The following is a 9280-nucleotide window of genomic DNA, read 5'->3' on the forward strand; positions in this document are numbered from 1 at the left end:
GTGAAATCTGTGAATGATCACAGAGGCCATTCACAACAGCCTTGTACCATGTGACAAGCTGTGACCAATCACAGCTCTCACAGTATTTCTCAATGGCTGCAAGAATGCAGCCAGAGAGATGGAGAAATGATTGCTTTTACAGCCTTTATGTGTGTAAAAGCAATCAGTGTAAAAAAAAAAAAATCTTCATCACCCCCCACAAGTAGTACAGTGTCACTATGGTGACACTGTACTGCTAGGGTGACAGTATGTAACAAAAAAATAATATTAAAAAAAAAAATAAAAATGTAAAAAAAAATGTTTAAAAATTATAATTTTTCATTATAAACTAATTTGGGTTATTTTTTTTTCTTTACTAAAAAGATAACGGAATAAATTTTGGCCAAGATTTATGATGAAATATTATTTATTTGCAAAATTGTATAAGAAAAACACTTTTTTGCAAAATTTGTGGACTTTTTCATTTGCGTAGCAAAAAATATATAAATCCCAGCGGTGAATAAATACCACCAAAATAAAGCTTTATCTGTCTCAAAAAAATGCTAACAAATTCATATGGGTACAGTGTTGCATGACCGCGCAATTGTCATTCAAAGTGTGATAGCGCTGAAAGCTGAAAATTGGCCTGGACTGGAAGGGGGTGAAAGTGTCCGGACTGGAAGGGGGTGAAAGTGTCTGGACTGGAAGGGGGTGAAAGTGTCCGGACAGGAAGGGGGGGAAAGTGTCCGGACTGGAGGGGGGTGAAAGTGTCAGGACTGGAAGGGGGGGGAAGTGTCCGGACTGGAAGTGGGTGAAAGTGTCCGGACAGGAAGGGGGGGAAAGTGTCCGGACTGGAGGGGGGGGAAAGTGTCCAGACTGGAAGGGGGTGAAAGTGTCCGGACTGGAAGGGGGTGAAAGTGTCTGGACTGGAAGGGGGGTGAAAGTGTCCGGACTGGAAGTGGGTGAAAGTGTCCGGACTGGAAGGGGGTGAAAGTGTCCGGACTGGAAGGGGGGGAAAGTGTCCGGACTGGAAGTGGGTGAAAGTGTCCAGACTGGAAGGGGGGGAAAGTGTCCGGACTGGAAGGGGGGTGAAAGTGTCCGGACTGGAAGTGGGTGAAAGTGTCCAGACTGGAAGGGGGGGAAAGTGTCCGGACTGGAGGGGGGGGAAAGTGTCCAGACTGGAAGGGGGTGAAAGTGTCCGGACTGGAAGGGGGTGAAAGTGTCTGGACTGGAAGGGGGGTGAAAGTGTCCGGACTGGAAGGGGGTGAAAGTGTCCGGACTGGAAGTGGGTGAAAGTGTCCGGACTGGAAGGGGGTGAAAGTGTCCGGACTGGAAGGGGGGGAAAGTGTCCGGACTGGAAGTGGGTGAAAGTGTCCAGACTGGAAGGGGGGGAAAGTGTCCGGACTGGAAGGGGGGTGAAAGTGTCCGGACTGGAAGTGGGTGAAAGTGTCCAGACTGGAAGGGGGGGAAAGTGTCCGGACTGGAAGGGGGTGAAAGTGTCCGGAGTGGAAGGGGGTGAAAGTGTCCAGACTGGAAGGGGGTGAAAGCGTCCGGACTGGAAGGGGGTGAAAGTGTCCAGACTGGAAGGGGGTGAAAGTGTCCGGACTGGAAGGGGGTGAAAGTGTCTGGACTGGAAGGGGGGTGAAAGTGTCCGAACTGGAAGTGGGTGAAAGTGTCCGGACTGGAAGGGGGTGAAAGTGTCCGGACTGGAAGGGGGGTGAAAGTGTCCGGACTGGAAGTGGGTGAAAGTGTCCAGACTGGAAGGGGGGGAAAGTGTCCAGACTGGAAGGGGGTGAAAGTGTCCGGAGTGGAAGGGGGTGAAAGTGTCCGAACTGGAAGGGGGGGAAAGTGTCCAGACTGGAAGGGGGTGAAAGCGTCCGGACTGGAAGGGGGTGAAAGCGTCCGGACTGGAAGGGGGTGAAAGCTTCCGGACTGGAAGGGGGGGAAAGCGTCCGGACTGGAAGGGGGGGAAAGCGTCTGGACTGGAAGGGGGTGAAAGTGTCTGGACTGGAAGGGGGGTGAAAGTGTCCGGACTGGGAGGGAGTGAAAATGTCCGGACTGGAAGGGGGAGAAAGTGTCCGGACTCTAAGGGAGTGAAAGTGTCCGGACTGGAAGGGGGGTAAAAGTGACCGGACTGGAAGGGGGTGGAAGTGTCCGGACTGGAAGGGGGGGAAAGTGTCCGGACTGGAAGGGGTTGAAAGTGTCCGGACAGGAAGGGGGTGAAAGTGTCCGGACAGGAAGGGGGTGAAAGTGTCCGGACTGGAAGGAGGGGAAAGTGTCCGGACTGGAAGGGGGTGAAAGTGTCCGGACTGGAAGGGGGGTGAAAGTGTCCGGACTGGAAGGGGGTGAAAGTGTCCGGACTGGAAGGGGGGGGGGGAAGTGTCTGGACTGGAAGGGGGGGAAAGTGTCCGGACTGGAAGGGGGGGAAAGTGTCTGGACTGGAAGGGGTTAAAAATACGTGGAATGATGTATTAATGATTAGCTGCATCCATTGGTGTCTTTTTTTAATGTGTCTGGAGTTCCCCTTTAACCTAACCCCTACCACTGACATCACTTTCACGTGCTGAATTGATGGTGTCAGTCTTGGCTTCGATTTTACTATTGTATCGAAAATGTTTTCTCCAAAACAAACCTCACGATACATCACTCACGATACAACAGTTCAGGCGCTCACCTATACGCCAAGAGTGCTGAGCCACGCAGAACGAGGCTGAGAATTGGGCACTGAAGGCTGCTGATGTCCTGACCGCACCCGGAGGGGGAATATAAAATGATGATATAGATGGGACACTGAGCTGGCAGAGGTTCGAGGTTTCGATGGAATGAAAGAATTTCCAGCTAATCCATTCACTATTTCATTTTCTCTACAGCAGGGCTGGAGTGTGAGAGGAAGAAGCAGCTCAAAGAGCCAGTCGGTTCATGTGCTGAAAAGAAGCATGGTGATAGGAGGAGAGAATAACCCTCCTTATTTGTGAAAGGTGTCACAGGAACAGAAACTAAGGGGAAGTATGAAATTTTAGAGTTGCCCCCGAAACAGGAGGTGAGGGGAACTCTTCCAAAGGAGACACCTGATGCCAAGGGTTATTCTGTCCAGTGGGGACCAAAAAAAAAGCAATGAACAAAAAAAATATTTTTTTTTTTCGGTTATACATTCTGTAGACTTTGCTGAGCTCCTTCTGAGAATGCTCGATGCCTGGCCGTCATACTAACCCAATGACCTTCTAGCAGCTCACCAACCCAGAACACATCTGCAGATCTGGAATGTCGGAGAAAGTCGGAGAAATGGCGGTGACTCCACTGAACCAGGACAAACGTGACAAGTCAGGGAACTAGAATCCAGAGGTCCCCGAACTTTCCTACCCATTGGCTTGGGAGTCAGATCTAGGGGAAATCATAGTGGGAGGATGTTTGGTCCCGATGGTCAACCGTGCTGCACAAGGGAATTCTCAACACGTCCCTGGTGGAGGTTGTAACGAAACCGACCCCCAGACAGCGCTTGGGTACTTCCGTTGGACTCCCGCTTCCCCTTCTGAACACCGACCACAGACACCACAGACGACCATACAAGACTAGACGCCACCAGTCTTGAAGTAAACCAGGAAATAGACTAGTTTATTTGAACACAGATACAAGATATATACACTCAGGGGACAATCCCCCCTCCCTGCATAATGACACAGGGTGGGGCAATCTACATTTAGTAACAAGAGACACACCAGCAGACAGTCCCATCAGGAGGGATGGCTGCTGGAGACACCCCCCACCAAGCTAATACACATAAACACATACATCCCATAATAGTTTGCTCCCAAGCAAGACACACAATAGAACAATGGGATGCAGCCACTTAACATCAATCAACAACCCCCCCCAATATTAGGACAGATCACCCTGTACCCCTAACAGGCACAGTGTGACTTACACATAAGAGGGATGTGGGGAGCTGAGACAGGGGTCTCCCCAGCCCTCCAAAGTGAGCTGGGTTCCATGGATGAAGTAACACTGTAGCGCTCACACTTTGAATGACAATTGCGCGGTCATGCAACACTGTACCCATGTGACTTTTCATCATTTTTTTAGACAGATAGAGCTTTTTTTTTGGTGGTATTTAATCACCTCGGGGTTTTTTATGTTTTTTCTAAACAAACCAAAAAGAACTGAAAATTTTGGGAAAAAAATATTTTTTCTTAGTTTTTGTTATAAAATTTTGTAAATAAGTGATTTTTCTCCTTCACTGATGTGCGCTAATGAGGCTGCACTGATAGGCTGCACTGATGGGTACTGATAGGTGGCACTGATGAGGAGGCACTGGTAGGTGGCACTGAAGGGCATGGATAGGCATCAGTGATGGGCACTGAAAGGCAGCACTCATATATGGCACTAATAGGCGGCACTGATAGGCAGCACTGACTGGCACTGATAGGCGGCACTGACTGGCACTGTTAGTTGGCACTGATAGGCAGCAATGACGCACACTGATAGGCGGCACTGACTGGCATTGATAGGCAGCACTGATTGGCAGCACTGATAGGTGGCACTGACTGGCACTGAAATGCAGCTCAGATGGGCACTGATATGTGGCATTGATGCGCACTGGTAGGCACTGATATGTGGCATTGATGTGGTACTGATGGGCTCTGGCAGGTGGCACTGATAGGCACTGGCAGGTGGCACTGATGGGGCTACAGTGTCCTGATGATCAGTGTACATGTTCCCTCTGAGGAATGCCGGCTCTCCTCTCCTCTGTCAGTGTGACAGCTCGTGAGGAGAGAACTGCCGATAACCGGCATTTCCCTATTTACATGTGATCAGCTGTGATTGGACACAGCTGATCACATGACCGAGCCGGCGTCTTCGGCTCTTTCCGTTGATCGGTGATCCTCTGTGTCCGAGGGATACAGCACACCACCGATCGCCGCGCTGCGCGCTCCCGGATCCGCGCATGCGTGGTTAGAGTGAGAGTATGCCATATGACGTCCTCCCAGAAAGAGAGATCCGCCTTGCGCCCGTCATTAACTTATTTGGAGGGTGGGAGGCAGTTAAAGAAGCCTATCCTTCTTCTAACTCGTAAGGGGGATTTGTACAAGAAGGGGGGATTGGGGGGATTTGTGCTGGGAGGGGGGACTGGAGGGGAATTTGTACTAGGGGGGAGGACTGGGGGGATTTGTACTAGAAGGGGGGATTGGGGGGATTTGTACTAGGAGAGGGATTGGGGGGGGATTTGTGCTAGGAGAGGGGATTGTAGGGGATTTGTACTAGAAGGGGGAATTGGGGGGATTTGTGCTGGGGGGGATATGTACAAGGAGAGGGGATTGGGGGGGATTTTTACTAGGAGAGGGGATTGGGGGGGATTTGTGCTAGGAGAGGGGATTGGGGGGCATTTGTACTAGGAGAGGGGATTGGGGGGGGATTGGAGGGATTTGTGCTGGGAGAGGGGATTGGGGGGGATTTGTACTAGGAGAGAGGATGGGGGGATTTGTACTAGGAGGGGGGATTGGGGGGATTTGTGCTGGCAGGGGGGATTGGGGGGATTTGTGCTAGGAGAGGGGATTGGGGGGATTTGTGCTGGGGGGATTTGTGCTAGGAGAGGGGATTGGGGGGGATTTGTGCTGGGGGGGGATTTGTACTAGGAGAGGGGATTGGGGGGGATTTGTACTAGGAGAGGTGATTGGGAGGGATTTGTGCTGGGGGGGATTTGTACTAGGAGAGGGGATTGGGGGGATTTGTACTAGGAGAGGGGATTGGGGGGGATTTGTGCTAGGAAAGGGGATTGGGGGGGGAGGATTTGTGCTAGGGGAGGGAATTGGGGGGGGATTTGTGCTGGGTGGGTTGGGGGGGGGATTTGTGCTAGGATTCAGCGAGACACGCATGTTTAAGGCCGTTTTTGGAACGAATGAATGAGGCCTTAGAGATGTTCGGTAGTTGCTCCGGTCTGGAGGTAGGAGAGGTCATAGGTCCCGGGGACTGTCACCTGCTCCTGTCATTAGTGGCCCCGGCTTGGAACATAGTGGTGACAGATGCCACGGCAGAAAGGATAACATAACCTGCAGAAACATTCACTCGTTTATTTATAGAACAATTAAGAGCTGGTCCCGGGGGGGGGGGGGGGGAATCGCCTCGTCATGGTACTGACAAGGAATCATTGCGGCGCTATCACAGCAGGAAAGTGTTTTCCTATACATGAGATCAGCGATGAGCGTTTTTGTCTTCTCCGGGGAGGGTTAGGATTGGTCCGTGTCCTTTTGTCGTATTTCTGATATTCCTCGCCTATAGACATGTGCGTTTCGTTTTGTTCCGAATCGAAGTTTGGACGAATTTTTCGTTATTCTGAAATTTGGATCTATCCGAGTTCCACATCACGATAGTACCGAATGGAAGAGAATCCTTCGAAATAACGAAACAAAATTTGAATTTGGACACAAATATGAACTGTGAGCAGATTGCAGGGCTAAGGCTGCATTCACACTTCAGCGATTTGTAGCTCAAAGCTCCAAAAACGCTCAAACTTAGAAAATCAGTTGCTGTCTCTGGTGCCTGTTTGTGTGATCGGCTGTGAAGTGTGAACGGGCACCAGAGACAACAACTGATTTTCTAAGTTTGAGCGTTTTTGGAGCTTTGAGCTACAAATCGCTGAAGTGTGAACTGCAATCTGCTTACAGTTCATAAATTCATGGGGGGGGGGGGGGGATTTGTACTAGGATAGGGGACTGGGGGGATTTGTACTAGAAGGGTGGATTTATGCTAGGAGGGGGGACTGGAGGGGAATTTGTGCTAGGAGAGGGGATTTGTATTAGGACAGGGAATTGGGGGGGAGTGTGCTAGGTGGGGGATTAGTGGAGGTTGTACTGGGGGGGGGGGGGATTTGTGTTAGGAGAGGGGATGGGGGGATTTGTGCTAGGAGAGGGGATTGGGGGGGATTTGTGCTAGGAAGGGCGACTGGGGGGGGGGGATTTGTATTAGAAGGCAGGATTGGGGAGATTTATGCTAGGAAGAGGAACTGGGGGGGATTTGTACTAGAAGGGGTGATTTGTGCTAGGAGAGGGGATTGGGGGGGGGATTTGTGCTAGGAAGGGCAACTGGAGGGGGGGATTTGTATTAGAAGGCAGGATTGGGGGAATTTATGCTAGGAAGAGGAACTGGGGGGATTTGTACTGGAAGGGAGGATTTATGCTAGGAGAGGGGATTTGTATTAGGACAGGGGATTGGGGGGGAGTGTGCTAGGTGGGGGATTTGTGGAGGTTGTACTGTGGGGGGGGGATTTGTGATATGTTCATTTGTACGTGGAGGGGCGATTGGGGGGATATTTTGGCTAGGAGAGGGGATGGGGGGCTATACTATGAGGGGGATTGGGGGGATTTGTACAAGAAGAGGGGATTGGGGGAATTTGTGTTTGAAGGGGGGAGGGGGGGGATTTGTACTAGGATAGGGGACTGGGGGGATTTGTACTAGAAGGGTGGATTTATGCTAGGAGGGGGGACTGGAGGGGAATTTGTGCTAGGAGAGGGGATTTGTATTAGGACAGGGAATTGGGGGGGAGTGTGCTAGGTGGGGGATTAGTGGAGGTTGTACTGGGGGGGGGGAATTTGTGTTAGGAGAGGGGATTGGGGGGGATTTGTACTAGGAAGGGCGACTGGGGAGGGGGGATTTGTATTAGAAGGCAGGATTGGGGAGATTTATGCTAGGAAGAGGAACTGGGGGGGATTTGTACTAGAAGGGGGGATTTGTGCTAGGAGAGGGGATTGGGGGGGATTTGTGCTAGGAAGGGCAACTGGAGGGGGGGATTTGTATTAGAAGGCAGGATTGGGGGGATTTATGCTAGGAAGAGGAACTGGGGGGATTTGTACTGGAAGGGAGGATTTATGCTAGGAGAGGGGATTTGTATTAGGAGGGGGATTGGGGGGGGTGCTGGGAGGGAAGATTGGGGGGGGAATTTGTACTGGGAGGGGGATTGGGGGGGTGGAATTTGTATTAGGAGGGGGATTGGGGGGGTGCTGGGAGGGAAGATTGGGGGGGGAATTTGTACTAGGAGGGGGATTGGTGGGGGTTGTGTTAGGTGGGGGATTGGGGGGTGCTGGGAGGGGGGATTGGGGGGGAATTTGTATTAGATGGGGGATTGGGGGGGTTGTGTTAGGAGGGGGATTGGGGGGGTTGTACTAGGAGGGGGATTGGGGGTGCTAGGAGGGGGATTGGGGGGGTTGTGCCTCCATACTGTCTCCTCTCCTCTGTGTATTCTAGTTGCTGTCGGCAACGACTTCATTTCCTTCTCCATAATCAGACAAGAACAGCCGATCAGATTTCCGCTATCGTTTGCTAGAGGGAAAATGAAACTCTGGTTCCTATGGAGGACGTGTTTGTGACTAGGCCCCGATATCCCGCCATGTCCCTCTCCTCAGGCACAGGCTGTTCCCGGCCCAGACAGGATGGGAGGATTTTCCTGGCCGCCTGCTGAAAATTCCTCACATTTGATTTTTCCATGTGTTTGTGTCAGGACGTCACAGCGCATTCCAGACATTTCTCACCCAGGCCGGGGAGGAGGAGGAGGAGGGGGATCCTGACAGCGGTGTGAATCCGCTGGATGTGTATGACAGGCCCAGAGCCAAGCAGCCACTTAGGCCTCATCCACATGGACAGTTAGTGGCGGGCACGGCCAAGGATCAGCATGTCTCTGCGGCGGGGGCGCACAGATGTCGGGTCAGCTACGGCCAATCAATGACAGGCTGGCAGGGGCTGCCGCTGATCAGATGTAAACAGACATCGGAGGGGTTCCATGTGAGGGGACAGATGAGCGGCCTTCATCGCTGTGCGTCTGTGATGTCAGTCAGCCTGTCACTGATTGGTCCAGGCCTCTGATCGCACGCACATGTGCAGAGAAATGCTGGAGGTGTACGTTCAGACATGTGAATGAGGCCCCAGGCAAGGTTCACACCTCTGTGTGTTGCAATTGATGCATTTTCCATAGCATTTTGTGTTTTTGAACCCATGTTTTTGCCATGTTTCTGCATTTTTTTGCCAGTAGGAAAGTATTGACTTTGATGCGACTTTCAATGGGTGCGACTACTTGGACGCAACTTTGGATGGGTGCGACTACTTGGACGCAACTTTGGATGGGTGCGGCTTTTATGCAACTTTGGATGGGTGCGGCTTTTTTGTGACTTTGAATAGGGGACAACTTTGATACAACTTTGGATGGGTGCGACGTGGGTGCGACTTTGAATGGAGGCAACTTGGATGAGACTTTGGATGGGTGCGACGTGGGTGCGACTTTGAATGGAGGCAACTTGGATGAGACTTTGGACGTGTG

This window comes from Staurois parvus, unplaced genomic scaffold (assembly GCF_062004578.1).
Source record: "Staurois parvus isolate SC_StPar_1 unplaced genomic scaffold, SC_StPar_1.0 ptg000706l, whole genome shotgun sequence".
NCBI lineage: Eukaryota > Metazoa > Chordata > Amphibia > Anura > Ranidae > Staurois > Staurois parvus.